The 22,683-nt window shown below is 50.3% G+C and overlaps 1 pseudogene; it reads right to left on the bottom strand.

The window, feature by feature from the left end:
- Positions 1-1,184: 1,184 nt before the first annotated feature.
- Positions 1,185-1,653, bottom strand: LOC118527029 (ATP synthase F(0) complex subunit C2, mitochondrial pseudogene; annotated as a pseudogene).
- Positions 1,654-22,683: the final 21,030 nt, after the last annotated feature.

Genomic DNA, 22,683 nt, shown 5'->3' with positions numbered 1-22,683 from the left:
AAGGCCTAGACAACTATCATTTTATGATCTCTCATGGATTCTGTGGGTCATGGAGTTAGGAGGGGCTCAGCTGGGCTGTTCAGGGTTTCAGAGAGTGGCAGTCACTTGGTGGCTGGGGCTGAAGCATCTGGGCCCTGGCAGGACATCTCTCCCTCTCCATGACCTCAGAGCTTTTCCGTGTGGTCTCTCTGCATGGGCTAGTTTGGGCTTCTTCACAGCATGGCGGCTCAGGGCTCCAGCGGGAGTGTTCTACAGGATGGAGGTGTTTCCCGTGTCGTTTCAGGAGCGTGGTGGCATCACTTCCACTGCATTCATCGCTGGGAGTGAGTCACCAACCCGCCCAGGTTCAAGGGGAGGGGAATTAGATTCCACTCTTTAGTCGGGGAGTGGAAGGTTCTAGAAGGGCTTGTGGGATGGGAGATGTTGCTGTGGCCATCTTGGGAAAATGCATCTGCCAGCATGCTGTTGGGCAGTCAGCTACATTTCTCAGATCCCCTTGCTCCCCTTCCATATACGAGGGCTCTTTCGCACCTTCTCCTCCCTCTGCAAACCTTCAGAGCCCTCTGCCCTTATTTGTAGCCTGTGGTGGTGCTCCTTTTGCACTGAAATAACAGAAGGAATCATGGGAGAATATCCACATGCTCCACCCACCCTCCTGCTGGGCCCTGCACCTGCTCATGCTGCCTTCCCTGCTGGTCTTGTGGGTGGAGTACCTGTGAATCTCCCGTGGGGCGGCCCTTCACACGTGCATGTGCGCTGGACCCCGTCCCTCCTGCAGTCCACACTCAACCTGCTCCACCCATTTCCCCTCCCTGGGTTCACTCTTTGGGAGAGAATGCTAGTTCTCCCATCTTAGAAACCAAACAAAACCTGAACCAAACCAAAAAACAACCCTGTCTTCACCCTATCACTCATGCTGTCCGCTCCCAGGTCAACCCTAACATTGGCAGGGTCTGGGGCAAGCGTCCAGATGGAAGTCTGCCGACTCGAAGTCTAAATATCCAAGCGGCATAACCACGTGAAACACGTGTGAAGTCAAATATATGCTCTTTCTACTTGAGAAGTAGATCTTTTTTCTCATTTATACAGTATTTATTTGTCTTCCCTCTGTCAAACCCTGAGCCAACCACTTTCCCCGGGCTGCCTGGAAGCATAGGAAAAAGAACATACAGGGCAGACGAGACCTATGGGAAGTGGACATGGCTCCTTCCCGTGGCAAAGAGGAGGAGAAATTCCACCATCAGGCACGAGGGCGCCATGGCCTCCGGGAGGGCAAAGCCCAGAATGGCGCAGGAGAAGAGCTGTAGCTTCAGAGACGGGTGTCTGGCATCACCAATGATGAACTCCCAAACACAATGGCAGTTCCAGCCCCAGAGCCTGCCGTCCCTACCGTGGCAGCCCCAGCCCCAGTGAACTTGGCTGCTGTGTCCATGTCCCTTGAAATGGCCCTGGTTGGGAAGCTCCGGCTAGGAATATGTGAGGTCAGGGGACGTGGGGCTGCCAAGCTGCTAGGCTCTCATCTGTCGGTGTCTCCGGTGGTTTTAACACCGCTGCAGACAGTGATGGGCTCAACAGCTGAGAGGCCCTCCTGACCAAGAAGGGGGTGGAGACCAGCTTTGCACAGGCGTCCATTCTCAGCGGCTGAGGGGCTGTGGCAGGCTGCTCCCAGTGCAGAGAAGACAGAGAAGGAGAAGTCGATCTTCTTAATGAAGAGTTTGCATTCCGAATTCTCCCATGCCTGGAACACGGCGGCACGCGGGGAGCCAGCCTTGGCTGTGGCCCTGGCACGGGGCCCTGGCTCTGGTCTCTGGCCCAGGCTCCTTTCTTTTCTCACCCTTGGCTCCACCCGCGCTTTGACCGGCCCTGAGCACCTGTGTGTGGACACCCAGCCCAGACTGAGCTCTGTCCACTGTCTCCCACCCTGCAGTAAACAGCTTCCCCTTGGTCACCACTGGGGTGGGTCGTGGGAGGATGACTTGTGGGGACCTCTGAGCCTCTTGTTTGGGTTTTGGGGCACCACTGAGGCTCTCCCGTACAGCCAGGCTCCTGGGAAGAGTTGTTCTGACTTGCCTTTTTGAGTTTCTCTCTCCTGTTGCCAGCGTAAGCCTCTCCCACCGGGCTTGCGCCCACCTCTCTGCAGGAACTGTATTTGTCCCACTCCTCTCTTGCGCACCCCCTCCCTGGCTCTTCTGCTGGTCCCCTCTCATCTCCCCAAATAATAAGTGGTTGGGGGAGCCCAGGGCTCAATCCTTGGACCTCCTCTTTGTCTACATCCCTTCCCAGGGTGATCTCCTCCTATCTCATGGGTTAATTGCCCTCCACAAGCCAATGATACCCAAATGTGTGTCCCCAGCTGGGACCTGGACTTCAGACTCCCGTGTCTGGCTGCCCACTCCACCGTGCCCTGGGGGTGTCTCAGATTCATCCCTGGACTTTTCAACCTTTGCCGACCAACCTCAGTGCCGGCTGCCCCTGTTCCCACCCAGCCGGAACCTGTCCCTCACTTGTCGAAGCCCCGCCCTCCCAAGTGCTGGGACCCACGTCTTGGAATCTGCAAGCACCGTCTTGGAATCTGCAAGCACCGTCCGCTCTCACTTCAGAATACATTTAGATTCCCGCTCCTTCTCCCCACCCCCACACTGCCAGCCCAGCCTGGCGCCCCACCTCTCTCTGCCCCTCACTGCCCCCCACCCCAGGCTGCCACAGGGCAAGCTTACTACAGCCCAAGTCAGCTCATGCACTTCTTTGGTCAGCGCCCCACCCCCCCATGGCTCCTGCTGTCCCTCAGAGGAAAAGCCCAGGTCCCCACCATGGCCCCACAAGGACCTACGGGTCTCCTGCTGACCTCATGTTCCCTGTGTCCCCCTGGGGCGTTGCATGTGCTCTCCCCCTCCCCCACCTGAAGCCCTCTTTCTCTGGACTCCACACCTCACTTCCTTTTGTCTCTGATCAAATGCCACCGTGGGAGAGCCTTCCCAGACCACCTCACATAGAATGAACCCCCACCTGCTCCGGCCTCGTCTTTCCTCATAGCGCCTTTTACCATCTGGCATGTCATACATTTTACTCCTTAATTGTCCCATTGCCTGTTTCCCTCCATTGGGATGGAAGCTGCGCTGCAGGATTCTCCAGACGGTGTGAGGCACATAATAGGTCCTCAAATAGTTCTTGAATGAATGAATGAATGAATGAGTTGCTAATCAATCCTTGCATTCTTTCCCCGTGAGTGCCCACTTAGCTTCAGAATCTCTCTCAACCCAGCACGGCAGACTTGAGGTGAACTGCAGCCTGTAGGTCACTCCTGCTCCAGACAAAGTGTGGTCCCCTGGCCACCCACCGTGCTTCCCTCCATTACTGCTCGCCCTCCCTGAAGCCCTCCTGTGGGGTGCCCCGGGGGGACTCAGTCAGTTAAGTGGCTGACTCTTGATTTCTGCTCAGGTCATGATCTCAGGGTTCTGGGATTGAGCCCCACGTCTGGCTCCATGCTCAGTGGGGAGTCTGCTTGAGGATTCTCTCTCCCTCTACCCCTCCCCCACTGAAATAAATCAATAAATCTTAAAAAAAAAAATCCTCCTATGAGGAGTCACCTCCTCCCTGAGGCCCTCCTGATTCACCTGTCACTTTGTCTCTTTCTCTGGTGCCTTCTCGGGGAAACCGCATATATCTGTGTCTGTGTTATCAGTGACTGGTGACCGTCCCACCCTCCCGATGGACAGTGCCCTCGCCAGGGAGGGCTACATCTTCAGCATTTCCGTAACTCAACACTCAGCAGAGCCTTAGTACAACACGGTAAGTGCTCACTCAGTGTTCGCTATCTTGAGTTGAACATTTGACTTAGTTTTATGCTTAACATTTTCCGTTAGGCCGTCATTTCTTTTTATCTTAAATCATGTTTGTTTGCTGCTTCGTCTTTAATTTGTTTTTTTTATTACCTCTTTTTCCTTTCTCTGATTATAAAACAAGTGCACATTGCAGAAAATGTTGAAAATAGCCAAGAGTATAAAGGAAAGACAAGATTACTCATAATCTAGCAATCGAGAGATAACGATTATTAGCATTTTGTGTAATTGCTTCGACTTTCTTTTTGGGTGCACATTTTTTTTACTAAATCTTATCTTGTGACAATTTTTTATGTCATCGTGATTCTTCAAAGACATCATATTTAATGGTTGCATAGTACTCCACCCACTCCATTCAGTTTATCGTAATTCATTTCATCGTAGTTCATTTCATCAAGTATTCCAGACACAAAAAATCCTGACACATGCCCTGTGCCACCCTCCACACACACACACACGTACACACACAGACAGACAGACAGACAGACAGACACAGACAGACACACACACCACGCCCGCAGACACGCTGGCGCACATCCCCATGGCTCCCAATCTCCACAGTGGAGGTGATTTCCCAGTGGGGGGTGAGGAGGGCGCTGGTCACGCGGACCCAGCAGGGTGTGTTCCAGGCTTTTCCTTTTGTGGGCCCTCAGACAGACAGATGTTAGGACAGACACTCACAGGATAAGCAGGCAGGGCGAGCAGGCAGGAAGCAGACAGGGGCCCAGGCCACATGGAGGCAATGGCTTTGGGGGTGTCTGGGCTGTCAGGGGGATCGGGTGATGGGGAAGGTGGGGTTGTCGGGAGCAGGACTCTGGCTGCATTGAGGGGCAAGTCCTGGACAAGGGCAGGTGGCAGAACGGGGCTTCCCCTGCTTAAGGCTGTCAAGGGTATGCAGAGGGAGGTGGGTGTTCCCAGAACCAGAAATCTGAACCTCAGAATCCCAGGACCACAGCGGGTCTGAGTGGGGCTGGCCCGGAGGGGCCACCTTGTCCAGCTCTCCAACGGTCATGCAAGGGCTGAGGTCCAAGCTTAGGGACCTCTTGCGACTCCTGACTTGGGCAAAGAGCTTTTTCTGCCTCCCCGTGTGGCCTGGACCAGGTTCCCCCGTCTCAGTCCCCAGAGCCAGAGCGAGCTCTTGAACTCTGCAATGGGCATTGAGTACAGTGCAGGGTCTCCAGGACTGGGCTGAGGGGCTTGGGGTGGTCCTTGAGCCGCAGGAGAGGAGAAAGGGAGGGAGACTGGCTCCCAGGCTGGACCCCGAGGTGCCCACCCCTGTGCAGCCACTCTGCTTTCCCTGCTGGGCCCCGTGTGACTCTGCCAAGCTCCCCAACTGCAGAGAGAAGTGCAGGGAGAAGAGGGGATGCCTGAGTCTGGGGCCACCTGCTCACAGGCTTAGTCTCCCGAGGAGAGGAGGTCTCTGACATGGAGCCCTGGGGAGCTGCCCTGTCGGGCTCCTTCCCAGACTGCTCTGGCTCTCACGGTCTGAAACCAGAGGCTGTTTGCAGGGAAACGTGGAAACGAATGAACTCAGCGCTGGGTGGCTTTCAGGAGGGGCAGCAAATGCGGGAGGTCCAGAGTCAGCTCAGCCTGGCTAACTCTGGGATCTTGGGCAAGTTATTTCCCTCCCAGGACCCCCAAGACATACCCAGGGAGGAGGGTCTGGAGCGAGACCTCCATGGGACTGTGTTGTTTCCAGTTCTCTGCGTCTCAGAAGCTCGCAGACCATTGCTGCGGATGGAGGTGCGGGTGGTCCCTGATCAGCAGTGAAAACTACTTAACCTGCGCTAGGCCAGGCTCAGGGCAGGGACGGGCTGGGTTTCTGCCCTTGGTCAGGAGAAGAGGCTCTGCGAAGAAGGGGTTACTAGATCACAATACCACAGTGTCACGGGGCTGAGGTTGCTTAAAGGAGGGAGACAGCCCTCCCCTTTTGCAGATGGAGAAACTGAGTCTCAGAGAAGGAAAACAACTGTTCCAGCCACTAGAGGCTAGAACCCAGGAGCCCTCTGCCTCTCCCCTCTCTACCCACCCACCTCTGCCCTCTGGCCACTCTCCAGAGCTTCCCCGGGGGGGAGGGGAGCAGGCTGGGGAACCCCAGAAGGTAGAACCAAAAGCTGAAAGTCCTCCCCTGTTGACGGACTGTCCCCAGACCTCCCAAACCTCTCCTTTCAGGGTGGGGGGTTTGTCTGCTTCTAGGACAGCATGAGGTGAGTGGGACTGGGACCAGAGGGGTCCCCTAACACCCCAAGTCCAAGGGACACCCCAAGTGGGATGCTGTCCTGCCATGCCCAGACAGCCTGGAACTGGGCCAGCACCCCGCAGCGGCCGCTCAAGGCAGCTGGATGGGGCTGCCGCCAAGAATGGCAGGAATGCGGAGCGGCTGCGTCCTTCCCGCTCCTCCTCCTCCCCCCACTCCTAGCACAGGATATCCCCTGTCCAGGGAAGCCCAAGTCCAGCCCCCTTATGGGAAAACCTCAGGGCATGTGGTGTGCACGGCTCCTGCCCTGGGATGGGCACCCGGTCCGGGGAGACCTAAGGGCCTGGCACTGCAAGGGAGGACACGGTGGGTCTGTGTGGGGTCACCATGGTGCTGAGGCCCTACTATGTGCCAAGTGTTTCATGTGTATTAACTCGCTGAATCTCAGAGAACCCTGGGAGAGGCTGTTTTCCAGATCAGGAAGTTGAGGCTCAGAGGGGCTAAGGAACTTTCCTGAACACCCCAGCTGGCAAGTGGCAAAGCCAGACTCGACCCAGGCCAGCCTGACGCTGATGTCCTTGCTCTCAGCCATGAGGCTAGGTGGCCTCCATACCCTGTGGCTGCTGGGGGTCGTCTCCTGGTGCCCCCAGCCCACCCGGCACCTGCAGAAAGGTAGCCCCTTCCTCTTGGCAGCTGGTCTGTTTTGCAGTTGGCAGAGGGTCAGTGTGGAGGTTTGTCTCTGAGACACGGTGACTGGAAGGTCCAGCTCTAGGCCTCTCCCTGGCTGTTCTCGCAGGATCCCAGCACTGGTGCATCCCAGAGTCTGACCCGGGGACATCCCATTGGCTCAGGAGGGGGCTCCTCCGGACCCGTTGTGATGGGCAGAGGAGGCTGTCACTCGGGGGGTTCAGGGATAAGAAGTGGGGCTCTGGGAAGACTGGAGGGAGCTGCAGTCGTTGGGGGAGAGCCTGAGCTGCACAGACCCCAGCCCCGTGACTCTACGTGCGCCTTCTCCTCCACAGCTGTGCACCCATCGCCTCCTTACCGAGCCCAGCTTGTCCCTGGCCCTTCAGCTGGGCTGCACGCTGGCCCAAGAGTCTGGAATGCCTAGCCCAGGACGGAGCTCTGTTGGCAGGTGGGGGACAGAGAGGCCTGCAGAACATTAGGCTGTGCCCAGCCCCAGCCCATACCAGCCCCCTCGGGACTGGAGAACATAGCCATCTACATAGGGGGATCGGCCCATGAGAAAGAGGGGAAACCGGGGCTCAGGGGGGCCAGGTGACCTGCTCAATGTCACAGAGCTGTCACTTAGCAGAGCCGTAATTTGAATCCCAGTCTTGTCTTGGCACCCACCAGCCCTCTCGAAGGGTGTCTGGGCTAGAGCCGCTGGCCCCTCACCTTCTCCTGGCCTTCCCTCCTGGTCCCTTAGCCCCTGAGGTCTGGCTGGTTCTGTTCCAGTGTGTTGTCCTGCACTGGTTCCTGGTCCCCCGGGGGGCCAGGGTCAGGTAAACAGGATCCCAGCCGCACTCCCTGACCTTGTTTACCTCCCGAAAGAATGTGAGGGCATTCTTCCCCTTCCCAGGCTGTGAGTCACCCCTCAGCAATGCACCAGGCTCCCGCCACTGCCTGCCCGGCCCCCATTCAACCCCCTCCGGACGGGACCCTTGCCTCCTCACCCGGTGATGTCAACCATGTTAGCCCCCCACCTAACCCCCCCAACCCCATGGAGCCCACCGGGCCCTGAGTCGTCATGGCGACAGCTCATAACAGGAAGCAAGGCCCCATGGAGGCCTGTGCTGGGGCAGAAACACAGGAAGCAGCGCTGAGCACTGCGCAGCATTGTCAGCCTCGTAAAAAACAAAACAGGACAAAAAGATTTAATGAGAACAATTAGCCCAAAGAAAAAGGAAAAAAAAAGGCCCAAAAAACAAACAAAGCCAAACAGCCTGAAGGCAGGAGGCTGGCTGAGTTCCAAGGACCCCGTGTTTCCCCTCCCAACACAATGTCAGTTAAATAATACTTCCTTCTCAGAAGAAGGCTCCTGGGGAAGAAGAGGAATCCTTCCCAATGGCTCCTCTGCTGAGTCCCCCAACTTCTGAGGTCCCCCCAAGGTTATCCTGCGTCCCCTCAATAGCCTTGACAAAGGCCCAGCTCTGTAACCTCCACTGAAGGCTTTGGGGGACCCGATGGGCCAGTGTCATCCCCATGCCTCCCCACGGCATTGTTACTCCCCAGGTCCTGCAAGGGGAGGCGTCCAGCTCAGTGGAAGACAGAGCACAGGCCCTCCAACCCTCAGATGGAAACTCATGCCCGGCCCCACTGCTGTGGGATTCTGTGCAGAGAGATCTCTCTTGCACTTCGCTAGCTCACCATCATCACCATCATCACCCTACTCGCCGCCTCCCTGAGGTGTTGTGAAGCTTAAGTGAGTTGGTATATCGACTCACACACAGTAGGTGTTCGATACACGTTGGATGAACAAGTGAAAGGACCAATGAGCCAGGCAGAAGTTCCATGGAGGCGGTTTTCCGCCCATTATGAACAGTCAGAGATGGACAAGGTGCCCTAAGGGACAGAGCTGCCTGTTGGTAGAGGTGGGCAAATACAGGCTGGGAAGACTTGGGGTCCTGTAGAGGGCCCCCCGCCCTGGGTAGGGGAGGGTCCAGGGGAAGAGCCTCAGAGCTCCCTCCCTCCCACCAGCTCAGGGCCTGGCCCAGGGATTCTGTCTGGATCATTCGATCTAATCAGGTATCTCTGGCCGGTGCTGTGAGGTGGAGAGCCTGCAGCTCGGGAGGGCAGCTGGGGGTGCTGGGACCCCAGCTCTCTCCCCATGACCTGGAAGGGGACCAGGACCTCGGACCAAGCGCAGCAAGCTCTGGAGCAGAGGCGGCTACCCTCGAGCCCTTGGGAACATGATGGATCTGGATGACACGGGCAGGACAGTGTCATGGCGGAGCGCAGGCCATCCTGCGATGTCGGCCCAGCAGAAGCAGTGCAGGGCCTGAGCTGGGGCGGGAGGGGCCGGACACTTAGCGGAGACCAATGGAGGCTCAGGGCTGGCCCCTGCCATCAGGGAGGCCACAGGGAGGAAGAGGAAAAAGCTGATCGGAGTTTCTCTGGCGGTGATGAAGTGGGTGGCTGCTCTGCTCAGGACACAGCTCACACACAGGTATGCTGATGAGAAAGCCCGACGTGTTCCGGGCAGGGGAACTGGGCCCACGTGACTGCAGTGGAACTCGGTGTCACAAAATAAGAGGAGACCTGGTGGGAAAGAGATGTTGGAGCCAGATCACGGAGGGTCTGGAGTGCCCCCCCCAGGAGCCAGCACCTGATGCTCCAGGCCCCCGGGCCCGCTGGTTGCGTCTGAGCAGGGCAGTGATGGTGCAACTGGGTAATTTAGGGGGCCGCCTCTGGACAGAGTAGGAATGTGGGGTGGGGACATACCAGGCAAGAGCACAGAATGGGAGATCGGAGGATCTGGGGTCTGCTGACTTGGTTTTTTTCCTTTTGAACTCAATATCAATGACACATCATAAGTGTTCAATCAGTATTTATTGAATAAATGAGTGATAACCACCTTATACTGAGATATTTAGTTTGCATACACTGTCTTACTCATTCTTACTACAACCCTATGAAGTAGGCCTCGTTCTTCCCAGTTTTTACAAATGAGTAACGGGAGGCTAGGAGAGGTTGAGGGACTAGCCCTAGGCTGCACAGCATGTAAAGGTGGAGCTGGATTCCAGCCCAGCTGATCCCACCTGCCACCACCTCAGGCAGGCCACACCGCAGTTATTTGTCCCGTGCTGGCTCCATGCCAAGCCTTGGGGACACATAGATGGTCAACCTCCAGCCATGCCTCCGAGGAGCCCGTGGATTAGTGGCCTCGGTTTCCCCAGCCATAGACTGAGGGGTGGTGGAGGAGGCCCTAGGTCCCTCTGAGCTCCAGCACAACCAGCCTCAGTGAGGAGCTACGGCGCTGGGGAGCCCGGTAGGCACCGTGGAGAGCAGGGAGGCTGTCCCCGGCCGGCTGGGGGAATGGAAGGCTGAGACGGAGGACGGAAGGAGGGGCACCTGAGAAGAGATCGGATAACCGTGGCGTGTCCCTCAGGAAAAGGAGCAGAGACCTGGGCTTGGTGAGGGGCAAGAGCAGGTGTGGTCAGGGGCCAGGAGGAAATGAATATCGGTCCCAGGCCCTGGCCCTTGCCTGGGCCCTGGACCTTCTCAAGCCAGAAGCTGGGCTCCAAACACTATGGTTGGGGTTCTGGCTACACCTCAGGGCCTCAGGTGCATCCCAGAAAGGCCATGCCTGCCCACACTGTCTTCCTGCTTCCTCATCCGGGGCTCCTCACCCACCTGCCACGGGGGTGGGGCAGGGCCAGGATCTCTTGCAGTCCCTGGTGGAAATCCTCGTGGGGGCTGTTGAAATGGGATGCAGGAAAGGGACAGCGTCCCGTGGGCGGTGTGTCCTGGAGCAGGTGAGGGAGCGGGGGCTGGGCCGTGCTGGGAGGCGCCCCAGGAGGCCAGACAGGAACCGAGTTGGCCTTCTAGGACAGGAAGGGACAAAGGGGCATCACAAGTGGCTGAGGAAGGGGCAGTGGCCTTGGAGCCACCAGGCCAGAGTCCTGTTTTGGTTCTGCTCTACATCGGGGCGGGGGGTTCTGTTGAGTTCTCCCTGCTCTGAGACTCAGTGTCCTCGTCCGCGGAACGAAGGGTTCTGTCAGAAGAGGCAGCAGGCTGGCCTCGTGCTTGAGTCTGGACCGTCAGGGCTCAGGTCCGCCTCTGCAGCCCCTTCAGCCGGCCCGTCGGCGAGGAGCTTTCGTAACCCAGGCCGTAGTATGCTCCGCAGTGGGGATGTGTTCTGGCCACAGCAGTCGCTGGCTCTGTGCCTTGGGCAAGATGCTCGGTCTGCACGCCTGTTTCCCTGTTTCTACGAAGAGGATTGTAAGAGCACCCACTTTCTGGGGTGCAGGAAGACCCCGAAAGTTCATACACCCACAAGGGCAGAATGGTGCCGGGCAAGGTCGTAAGTGCCCAGAGAGCCATCCTAAGATGCCCTCTAACTGGGGATCCCCGGGACAGCTCCGCTTCTGGCCCCTGGGCCCACCCCAGCCCTCAAGACAGAGGTGGAAATGGGCAGAGGAGGAGGGAGAGAAAGCATGGGACTCACAGCCCCAGAGGTTGGGACCGCCTCCATTGGCCTCTGTCTCCTGGCCGTGATCTTGGTCCTGGGGCTCAGCCATTGGGTCCTGCTTTGTCGTCTCCCTCCCTGGACTGGGCGGGGCTCGGCACACAGCAGGAGCTCCAAGGGAAGCCTAGGTCCTGGGATAGAGAGCATGACCTGGGTTCTTGGTGAGTCGCCTACCCTCTCCAGGCTTCAGTGTGCCCCTCTGTAGAACGAGAGTGGATGCCCGAGGACCCGAGGACATCACATTGTGGGGCTCCTGGTGTTCCTCTCTCTTGCTTTCTCCTTCCAGAATCATCAGCTTCCCTTCCACCAGTTTCCACCTCTCTGTTGGTTCTCCCCCAGCAGTCCATCCTCAGTGTCTGCCCTAAAACAAACCGACAAGCCCCTTAACCCAGCTCCGCCATCCTTCTCCCCACTCCCTCTTGTCCACACTGCCTCTCCACCTGCCCACGCCCCTCCCCATGCTGTGGCCAGCACTCCGGAGACGGCCTCCCTGTCTCCCTCCTGCTTGGCTCCAAAGAGCCCCTCTCTACTGGCTTCTCCTCGGTCTGCTTGGCTTCCCTTGCCAGCCTGGACCCTCTGGGTCCTTCCTGGGGCCTCGGTCCCATCCTCTTCTCCGCTCCCAGCCCAGCCATCCACTTCTAACCCCTCCCCGGCAGGGGCTCGGTGGGCCAGGACCCACAACCTCGCTGTGTAACCTTTAGTTAGCTACTTACCTTCTCTGTGCCTCAGTTCCCTCACCTGTAAAATGGGGCTAATGGTGGTTTCTACATCCTAGGGGGGTGGAGGGATTAACTGAGTAATAGGTGTAAAGCACTCAGAACGTTCCTGCACGTAGCGAGACGGAGCCCCTGAGTACTCAAGTTACACAGCCAGTAAGTGTCAGAGTGGGGACTTGAGCTCGGGTCTCCTGGACCCAAGTCCTGTTCTCTTCCATTTTCCTTGTGACACACTCATCACCCCACCCTCACTGAGGGGTTTTGCAGCCAAGGGCAAGGCATCCTGTCTCCAGAGGTGGAATCTCAGGGGCAGAAAAGCAAATAGGGTAAGACGCCCTGAGGATCTGAAGTGACACCAAGGACCTGCCTAGGGGGACCCTCTTCCATTGCTGCTGTGGGTCCTGCAGGTTCTGGCTCTGCCCTCTTTGGGGTTTCATCCCTTGAGGGAAGTTGGGGAACAAGGGCTGGGCAGCCGGACGCCTGGGAGCCTGTCGCCATCTGGTGGTCACAGTGAGTCCCGCTGCCCTCCTGAGCTCACGATGAGAACTCTGAAGAGGCACCTGACATCCTATAGCCCTCTCTCGGCAACTGGCCCTTTAACAGCCCTCCCACCCCCTCTTGTGTAGCCCCTTGTCTTCTTCCCTCTTCCCTATGCATTGCTTAAGTCAGCTTCTCCCCGAGCATTTATTTGTTCACTCAACAAACACTAACCCCTTATCGTGTGCCTCGCTCTACGCAGAGCCTGGGATGGTGAGACAAATCCGATGTGTTCCCTGTCCTGGAGCAGCTTGACGGGGAGACACGCACAGACAGACAGCAGGATCAGGGCTGTGACTGGGGGAAGCCCGGAGGTTTTGCTGGGGGTCGGGCAGGAGGGTTAGCCTGGGATGCTTCATGGAGGAGGGGATGCTTGAGCTTCATTTTGAAGAATGGACACACAGGGACTGGTAGAGGTCCATGGTGATCACAGGAGGGGTGGGGGGGATGCCAAGGAAGGAAACTGCATAGGGAGGTCCTGAGCTGAGACCCACTGAAGGGTGGTCCAGTGTGTTTTCTAACACTACCAAGCAATTAACTCAATTCTGTTTCTACCTACCTGGAGATAGTGTTGGATCCCGCAGGTTAAGGCTTCTCAGTCCCACAAGTCTCCCCCCACCCCACCATATCCCACTTCAGATGCCAATCACAAGTCCAGGTTTCTCACCTGTGCTTCCGACCAACTGATCTGCCATAAATCAGAGGCTCCATGACATCTTCCTCAGGTTCGATTAATTTGCTAGAGCAGCTCTGAGAACTAAGGAAAACAGTTTGCTTACTAGATTACTGGTTTATTGTAAGAGGATATAGCTCAGCAAAAGCCAGATGGAAGAGATGCACAGAGCAAGGTTTGGGGAAAGGGGTGTGGAGCTCTTATGCTCTCCAGGCACACCACTCTCGGGAGACCTCCAGGTGTAAACCAATCTAGAAGCTCTCTGAACACCATCCTTCTGGGTTGTTATGGAGGCTTTATTACATAGGTACAACTGATTAAGTCACTGGCCTTTGGCTACTGATTCACCCTCCAGCCCCATCCCACCCCCTGGAAGTCATGGGGGTGGGGCTGAAAGCTGGAACCCTGTAATCACCTGGTTAGTTCCCCTGGCAACCAACCCCCATCCTTAGTTGTTTTCCAAAAGTCACTTCATTAACATAAACTCAGATGTGGTTGAAAGGGGCTTGTTATAAATATCGAGACAACTTTATCGCTCTTATCATTTAGGGAATTCCAAGGGTTTTAGAAGTGCTGTGTGCCAGAAATGGGAAGAAGACCAAATACGTATTGCTTATTTGGAATCACAATCTCATAAATGGTTAGTAGGAAGTGACGCAGCCATTCTGGCTGTAAGTGTTGGATGGAAGAGGTGGCAGGGACCAAGGTGAGGGGTGCTGGTGGCTTGATCTGGGAGGGAAGGTGATGGGAGGGTAGTGACCCTAGTGCTTGGGAGAAGAGGTGGGTGGGAGCTGAGCCAGATGGAGGGTCTGAGACACCCTTCAGGGCCTGAGAATCTGTATTTTTATATTTAAAATGCAAACTGTAGACAATATATTTAACTTCATTATTGATTTTAAAAATCAAATGTTAGGGGCGCCTGGGTGGCTCAGTCGTTAAGTGTCTGCCTTCGGCTCGGGTCATGATCCCAGGGTCCTGGGATCGAGCCCCACATCGGGCTCCCTGCTCAGCGGGAAGCCTGCGTCTCCCTCTCCCATTCCCCCCTACTTGTGTTCCCTCTCTCGCTGTGTCTCTCTCTGTCAAATAAATAAATAAAATCTTAAAAAAAAAAAAAATGTTAATTCACCATAGTAGTTAACTTAGATAAGAAAAACCATATGATCATCTCAATAGATGCAGAAAAAGCATCTGATAAAATTCAACACAGTTATAATGAAAACTCTCAGCAAACTAGGAATAGAAGGAAACTCTCTCCATCTAATAAAGCATGCCTACCAAAAAAAAAAAAAAAAAGAAAAGAAAAAACACAAAAAACCCATAGCTGATATCATCAATACTGGTAAAACTCTGAGTGCTTTCTCCCTAAGATCAAATAAAAGGCAAAGATGTCTGCTCTTAATACCTCCAGTCAACATCATACTAGAGGTCTTAGCCAGTGCAATCAGGGAAGAAAAACAAAGGCATACACACTGAAAATGAAGGAAAACTGCCTTTCATCTCAGACATGATCATCTATGTAGAAAACTGAGTGAAATTTACAAAAAAGCTAATAGAACTAATGAGTATGGCAATTTTGTAGGATACAAGGTCAAAATAAAAAATCAAATTTTGTTCTGTATACTTGTCATGAACAATTGGAAACTGACATTTAAAAATGCCACGTAACACAGCAATGAAACACTTAGGGATAACTCTGACAAGAACGTGTAGCAACAATACCCCCAAAACTACAGAACATTGCTGAAAATGTCAACATTGTTGAAAGAAATAAAACAAGAGCTAATATTAACTGTTGTTAAGTGGAGAGTTATAATATTTTCATGGATTGGAAAATTCAATATTGTTAAGGTGTCAGTCATTTCAAAATTGAGCTATGGATTCAACATAATCTCAATAAAAATTCAATCAGTCTTTTTTGGGGGGAGGAAATTGACAAGATGGATAACCATATGGGGAAAAAATGAACCTTGATCCTCACCTCACATCACACACAAAAATTAACTCATAATGGATCATATACCTAAATGTAAGAGCTTTCATTGTTTGAAAGACACCATTAAGAAAATTAAAAGACAAGCCACAGTCTGGGAGAAAATATTTGCAAAACGTTTATCTGATAAAGGACTTGAAATGTATAAATAAATGTATAAATTCTTATAACTCAGAAATAAGACAAAGAACCTGGCTTTTTAAATGGGCAAAAGATTTAAAAACACACTTTACCAAAGAGGATATAGAATGACAAATAAACAAGTGAAAAGATGCTCAGTATCATTCATTAGTCATTAGAGAAATGCAAGTTCCCTACACTCTATCAGTACACATACAATAAATAGTTAAAATGGAAAAAACTTACATATCAAGTGTTGGCAAGGGTGTGGAGCAACGGGAACTCTCCAACAGTGTTAATGGAATATAAAATAGTCCATCCCGTGTAGAAGACCGTTTGACAGTCCTGACCACAGGAGCTCATGGACTTTGGTGAGCACCTGTAAGTACAAGAACATGCAGCTGGTGAACAAGGGGAGAGAGAGAGAGCATGTCACTTCCACGGAAATAACACACTTTCCAGGCACATTTCATTAGCAAGAACTAGTCATGGAGCAAAGAATGGATGCAAGGGATTGAGTCATCTGTCATGGCACCAAGGGACCTCAGGAGCTCATGGACTTTGGTGAGCACCTGTAAGTACAAGAGGTGGAAACCAACTAAGGGAAAAGTGTAGGAAATAAGAAACAAAAGGATTTATCCAGGAGTCCTCACCCTAGCCCCCACTAACCCACACTGGATTCTAAGGTGGTCAAGAAATGAACTCTTAGTGGATTTAACTACTGAGACTCTGTGTGTGTGTGTGTGTGTGTGTGTGTGTGTGTGTGTGTGTGTGTGTGTGTGGTCTAATAGCTAGCATTATTTACCCTAATCCATTGCCATTCTTGCTGAAGTAGATTCTGAAATAACTTCCTAATGAAGGGTGTTCAGAAGGTAAGTTTTCAGAGCTCTTGCATGTCTGAAAAATGTCTTTATGAAGCCCTCATAGTTGAGTTTGGCTAATGAGGCTAATCTGCTAGTTGCCTACCTGATATCCATTCCCCGACTTATTTCTTGCTTACAGAACCCCTTTTCCAAGTATGGGGCAGCAATGTAATTTGGCTAACTACTTGCTTTCTCAGGCTCTTTGGCAGCCAGGAGGAGCTATGTGACACATTTCTGGCAACTGAACCATAAGCAGAGGTTTTCTTGGGTTTCCTGGGTAAGCTTTGTTTTCCCGATAAAATCAGGGTAAAAGGGACCATAAACATGTGGCACCAACCTTTCTCCTCCTTCTTTTTTTTTTTTTTAAGATTTTATTTATTTATTTATTTGAAAGAGAGAGACATAGCGAGAGAGGGAACATGAGCAGGGGGAATGGGAGAGGGAGAAGCAGGCTTCCCGCCGAACAGGGAGCCCGATGTGGGGCTCGATCCCAGGACCCTGGGATCATGACCTGAGCTGAAGACAGACGCTTAATGACTGAGCCACCCAGGCACACCCTTTCTCCTCCTTCTTGAAAGGAACATGGATGTGATGTCTGGAGCTGTAGCAGTTATCTTGTGACCATGCAGCAATAAATATAAGGTAGAGACCCATGGAATCACAGAGACGCTTGCCTTAATGTCTCTGATCTATGGAACAAGCAGGTAATACTTCCTACATATGTCTTGTTAGATGAGAAAATGTCCTATTTGTTTGAGGTGCTGTCAGTCTTATTTTCTATTACATAGACCATCTTTAACTGGCCCAGAAGGTATATCATTTTTGGTTCAAAGTAATTTTCCCTTGGAATTTGAATTTCTTTCTCTGCTGTCTTCTGACCTCTGTTATTGGTGATGTCAGACTGATTCATATTCCCTTCTTTGTGATTTTGTTTTATTTTATTTTTGAAAGAGAGAGAGAGAAAGCGGGGTGGAGGGGGGGAGGGACAGAGGGAGAGGAAGAGAGAGAATCCCAAGCAGGCTCCACACCCAGCTCGGAGCCTGACATGGTGCTCCATCTCACAACCCTGAGATCATGACCCGAGCCAAAATCAAGAGTTGGACACTTAACTGACTGAGCCACCCAGGCGCCCCCCTTATTTTGTTTCAAACGGAAGGTTTTTAATTTTTTAAATCCTTGATGTTCAGACATTTCTTAGTGTGTATAAGTGTTAGGCTTTTAAAAATCATGGGGCGCCTGGGTGGCTCAGTCAGTTAAGCGTCTGACACTTGATCTCAGCTCAAGTCTTGATCTCAGGGTCGTGAGTTCAAGCCCCGCCTTGGCTCCATGCTGGTCATGGAACCTACTTTAAAAAAAAATCCATCCTGCTCATCAGTTGACAAGCTTTTCAGTTTGGTGGTGCTATCTCTGGCGCTGGAAGATTCTTTTCTATTTGGCCATTTCCTCCCCATTAGCCTCCTACTTTCTCTTTCTGAAACTCCTGATAGCAGATGTTAGAGCTGGACAGATCCTTTATAGCTCTTGTTTTATTCTTTCATATTTTACATCTTTATGCTATGTTCTAGGATCCACTAACTCTTTGTTAATTTTGAAATTTTCAGCAATATTTTTAAATGTCCAAGAATTTGTTCTTATATTCTGATCGCTCCTTTCTCAAAGCATTTTGTTCTCGTTTTGCTCATGGGGTGTCTCTTAAAATCTCTGAGGAGTTTTCATCCCAAATATCCTGAGTTATTCTTATTTTCTTTTGAGTGAGTATTTTATTTTATTGTATTTTGAGAGAGAGAGCACAAGCAGGGGAGAGGGGCAGAGGGAGAGGGAGACGCAGACTCCCTGCTGAGCAGGGAGCCTGATGCGGAGCTCAATCCCAGGACCCCAAGATCATGACCTGAGCCAAAGGCAGATGCTTAACCGACTGAGCCACCCAGGGACCCCTCTATTACTCTTAGTATTTCTCTTTCAGCTATAATTTTCCCTTGAACTATCTGATACTTTTAAGATGAAGACAAAAATCCTCAACATAGCCTACAATGCCCTGTAGAGTATGGCCCCCTAACTACAGTTTCAGAAACATTTCTTTTAAATTTAATTGAATTTTTGGATTGTTACACATAATACATGTAGGAGTCTATAAAACATATGGACATTCGAAGAAGAAGAATAAAGCAGACACCCACATAAACAACTTCCAAATCAAGAAAGGGCACATCATCAGGATGACATGTTCCTCTGCATTCATACTGGCCTCGCTCCCCAAGGGGGAATCATTATTTTGATCTCTGAAATAATAATTTCCTTGTTTTTCATTGGTTTTACCATCAACGCATGCATCCCTACACAAAATAATGTTAGCTTTGCCTGGTTTTGGACTGTATATAAGCAGTACCATATGGTTTGTATTCTTATTTCTTTTGCTAAACATTATTTTGAAAGATTCATCCAAGTTGATGTGTCTCGCTGCAGTTCCTTCAGTCCCGATGCTGAATAATAATCTAGCGTGTGAATATTCCAGGGCTCACTTGCTCAGCCTCCTGGATTTGGAGGCGGGTTCCAGTTTCAGGTTTCCACAAACACTGTTGCTATGAACATTTAAAAACAGATTTTGGGGTACATTGTACAAGCATGGCTCTGAGATGTGTCCCTAGGAGACAAACTGCTCGGCTCACAGATTCCATGTGTGTTTAAATGTACCCAGTAGTGCCAACTTGATTTCCAAAATGGGGGGGGACCCACTGTCGTTCTCTCCAGTGGTGTGTGAAAGTCCATGTTGTTGCACGCTCCCGTCCGGACTGGCCATTATCAGACTTTTCAATTTCTGTTTATCAGGTGGGGGTGAAGTTGTATATCTCATTGGGGGTTTGTGTTTGCACTGCTCATGAGGCTGAGCAACTTGTCATTGTATTGGTCATTCGTGGTTCCTCTTGATGAAGTTAGGGTTCAAGTCTTTTGCCATCCTTCTCCCCTCCTGTATTTCTGTTCCAATTGGTTGTCTATCCTCCTTCTCGGTTCATAGGAAGTCCTCACATATTCTCCTTTGTCAATTAATGAGTATTTTAAATACTTTCTTCCTCTTTTAACTGTCTAGAGAATCTTTGGTAGAGTTTATAACGTTAATGTAGTCCAAGTTATCAATTGTTTCCTGTGTGACTTATGTTCTTTGTTTCTCATGTAAGAAATTATTCCCTACCTCACGTGAATAAAGATATTGTAAAATACCATCTTCTGAAAGTTTCAGAGTTTTGCTTTTCTCATTAAGCTTGAGAGTCATATGGGATACATTTTTGTGATATAGGAGACCTAACTACATTTTTTTCTCATATGAATAACTAATAATCTCAGCACCATTAATTGTAAAGTTCATACCCACTGACCAGCGGTCTCAGTCTCTCTCCCTCCCTCCATATATATATGTTTGTTGATTTATGTCTTGCTATCTGCTAGGGACAATTTCTTCTCCCTTCTTCTCTTTCAAGGATGCCCTGGCTAGTCTCAGTGCTCTGCACTTCCATATAAATGTTACTTACAACTTATCCAGTTCCAAAAAATTGGGTAATTTTGATTAGGATTGCCTTGACTCTATAGATCAATTTGGAGAGAATTGACATGGTTCCAGTACAGAGTCTTTCAATCTATGAACATGGCTTAACTCTCCATTTTAAACAAGTTTTAATTCTAGTGTAGTTAACATACAATGTTAGATTAGTGTTGGGTGTACTGTGTAGAGATTCCACAATTCTATACCTTACTCAGTGCTCATCGTGGTAAGTGTACTCTTCATCCCCTTCACCTATTTCCCCCATCCCCCCCCCAACTCCCCTCTGGTAACCACCTGTTTGTTTGTTTATTAAAGATTTTAGTTTTAAGTAATCTCTACACCCAACATGGGGCTTGAACTCACAACCCTGAGTTCAAGAGTCACGTGCTCCACCGACTGAGCCAGCCAGGCGCCCCTACCTGTTTGTTTTCTATGTTAACCCTCCGTTTTTATCTAGTTTTTAATGTCTCTCCGTATTAAAGTTTTATTCCATAAGGACCTTGTGTATTTTCATTTGGTTTATTCCTAGGTACTTTACATATTTTTTTTAAAAAGATTTTGTTTATTTATTTGAGAGAGAGACAGTGAGTGGGTGGGAAGAGGAGCAGAGAGAGAATCTTTTTTTTTTTTAAGATTTTACTTATTTTTTTGATAGAGAGAGACACAGTGAGAGAGGGAACACAAGCAGGGGGAGTGGGAGAGGGAGAAGCAGGCTTCCCACAGAGCAGGGAACCCGATGTGGGGCTCGATCCCAGGACCCTGGGATCATGACCTGAGCCGAAGGCAGACGCTTAACCGACTGAGCCACTCTGGCACCCCGGAGAGAGAGAATCTTAAGCAGACACTGCACTGAGCGCAGAGCCAGACACGGGGCTCGATCTCATGACCCTGAGATCATGACCTGAGCTGAGATCAAGAGTCAGACGCTTAACCAACTGAGCCACCCAGGCGCCCCAACATATTTTTATTATGCTATAAATGATATCTTACTGTACTTCATCTTTTTTTAAAAAGATTTTATTTATTTATTTGACACAGAGTGAGAGAGCACAAGCAGGTGGAGTGGCAGGCAGAGGGAGAGGGAGAAGCAGGCTTCCTGCTGAGCAGAGAGCCTGACACAGGGCTCGATCCCAGCACCCCGGGATCATGACCTGAGCTGAAGGCAGACACTCAACCGACTGAGCCACCCAGGCGCCCCTGTATGCTGGTTTTTTTAATCCAACAATTTTGCTAAATTCTTTTACTAATTTGAAAAAATAATCTGAAGAATTTTTTTGATTTTCTACAAAGAATCCAAAAATAATGGCAGTTTTGTTTATTTCTAATCCTTTTACCTTTGTTTTCTTTTTGTTGTCCTGCTGTCTAGGACAGCCGTGTCCAAGATAAACCTAATGTGAGTCATATATGCGGGCCATGCACATAATGTGAAACCTTCTAGTAGCCACATGAAAAAAATCAAAAGAAGCAGGTGAAATTAATTTTTATATTTCATATAACCTTAATTTATAAAAATATTGTTTTAATATGTAATCAGTATAAAGCTATTGACGAAACATTTTACGGTGTCAAGTTTTTTTTTTTTTGTACTAAGTCTTTAAATCCAGTATGTGTTGAATTTTAGTCTTGCATCTCGATTGGGACTAGTCACATTTCAAGTTCTCACTAATCACAGGTGGCTAGTGACTACCATGTTGGAAAACACAGGTCTAGGATATCTGGTGCAGTGTTTAATGGAAATGGGGATTGTGACCATCCTTGCTTTCTTACCAATTTCAAGGGGAATGCTTTCAATATTTCCCCATTAATTAGGATATTTGCTGTAGGTTTTTTGTAGATACCTTTACCAGGATAAAGACATTCCCTTGTATTCCAAGTCTGCGAAACATTTTAAAACAAACAGACATTGAACTTTTCCTGCATCTATGGAGATGACCATATGTCTTTCTCCTTTAACTTTTAATGTGGTGAATTACATCAACTGATTTTCAAATGTTAAGCCAACCTTGCATTTCTAGACGAGACCCAGTTTTGTCACGAGATAATATCATTTTGCTATACTACCAGATTTGGTTTGCTAATGTTTTGTTTAAGACTTTTGTATCTATATTCACAAGAGACATTGGTCTATAATTTTTTTTTTCACTGTTCTTGTCACAAAAAAAAAAGAATTGGGAAGCATTCTCTCTTTTTCTGGTATGCGGAAAAGTTGGGATAAAACTGGAAGTATTTCTTCTTTAAACAACTCATAGGTGAAGCTTTCTTTGTGGGAACATTACTTGTGATTGACTCAATTCTTTTAATGGTTATGGGGAGGTCTGATGCTCAGTTGGGGCCACGGGACATCAGGGGGACAGCGGGTTGCTACCGTATCAAGATAGTTTTCACACCAGCTTACACAGAGCCACCACTCCCAACCCCCCAAGTGCCACAACCACTCCATGGCTGCCCCAGATTTCCCAGACCTTCTGATGACATAGAGATCGAAGCGTTAGTGCTTGGCATAGCTAGGGGTCTCTTGGACTCTGCTCAGTGCTAAGGCTGGGACCTGCTATGAATGCTCAGTGTTCTGTTGTTAGATACTTTGGTACTATGACCGGGGATGCTCATTCAGGTTTTCTCTTGAGTCGGTTTTGGTAAGTTATGTTTTTTCTAGGAATTTTCCCAGTTCATTAAGATTTTTAAGCTATTGCCATAAAGTTATTCATAATTACCTTTTATCTTTTCTTTCTCTCAATATTTGCAGACTCTCTGGCTTTTCGTTCCTGATACGGGTAATTGTGCCTTCTCTCTTTTTTTCTTGATAAATTTCACCAGAGGTTGTCAGTATAATTAGTATTTTTATAGAAGTAATTTTTGGTTTTGCTGATCCTTTTCATTATCTTCTGCTCTTATTTCACTCTGTCCTTCCTTCTGTTTTCTTTTACTTTACTGTTCTTTTTCCAGCTTCTTGAGATGGGCACCTACTTACTACTTTCAGCGTTTTCTCTTTTCTAATATAAGCATTAAAAGCCATAAATTTCCT

Source organism: Halichoerus grypus, chromosome 6 (genome assembly GCF_964656455.1).
Source record: "Halichoerus grypus chromosome 6, mHalGry1.hap1.1, whole genome shotgun sequence".
Classification (NCBI taxonomy): Eukaryota; Metazoa; Chordata; class Mammalia; order Carnivora; family Phocidae; genus Halichoerus; species Halichoerus grypus.
This window is presented reverse-complemented; position numbering and strand designations above follow the sequence as displayed.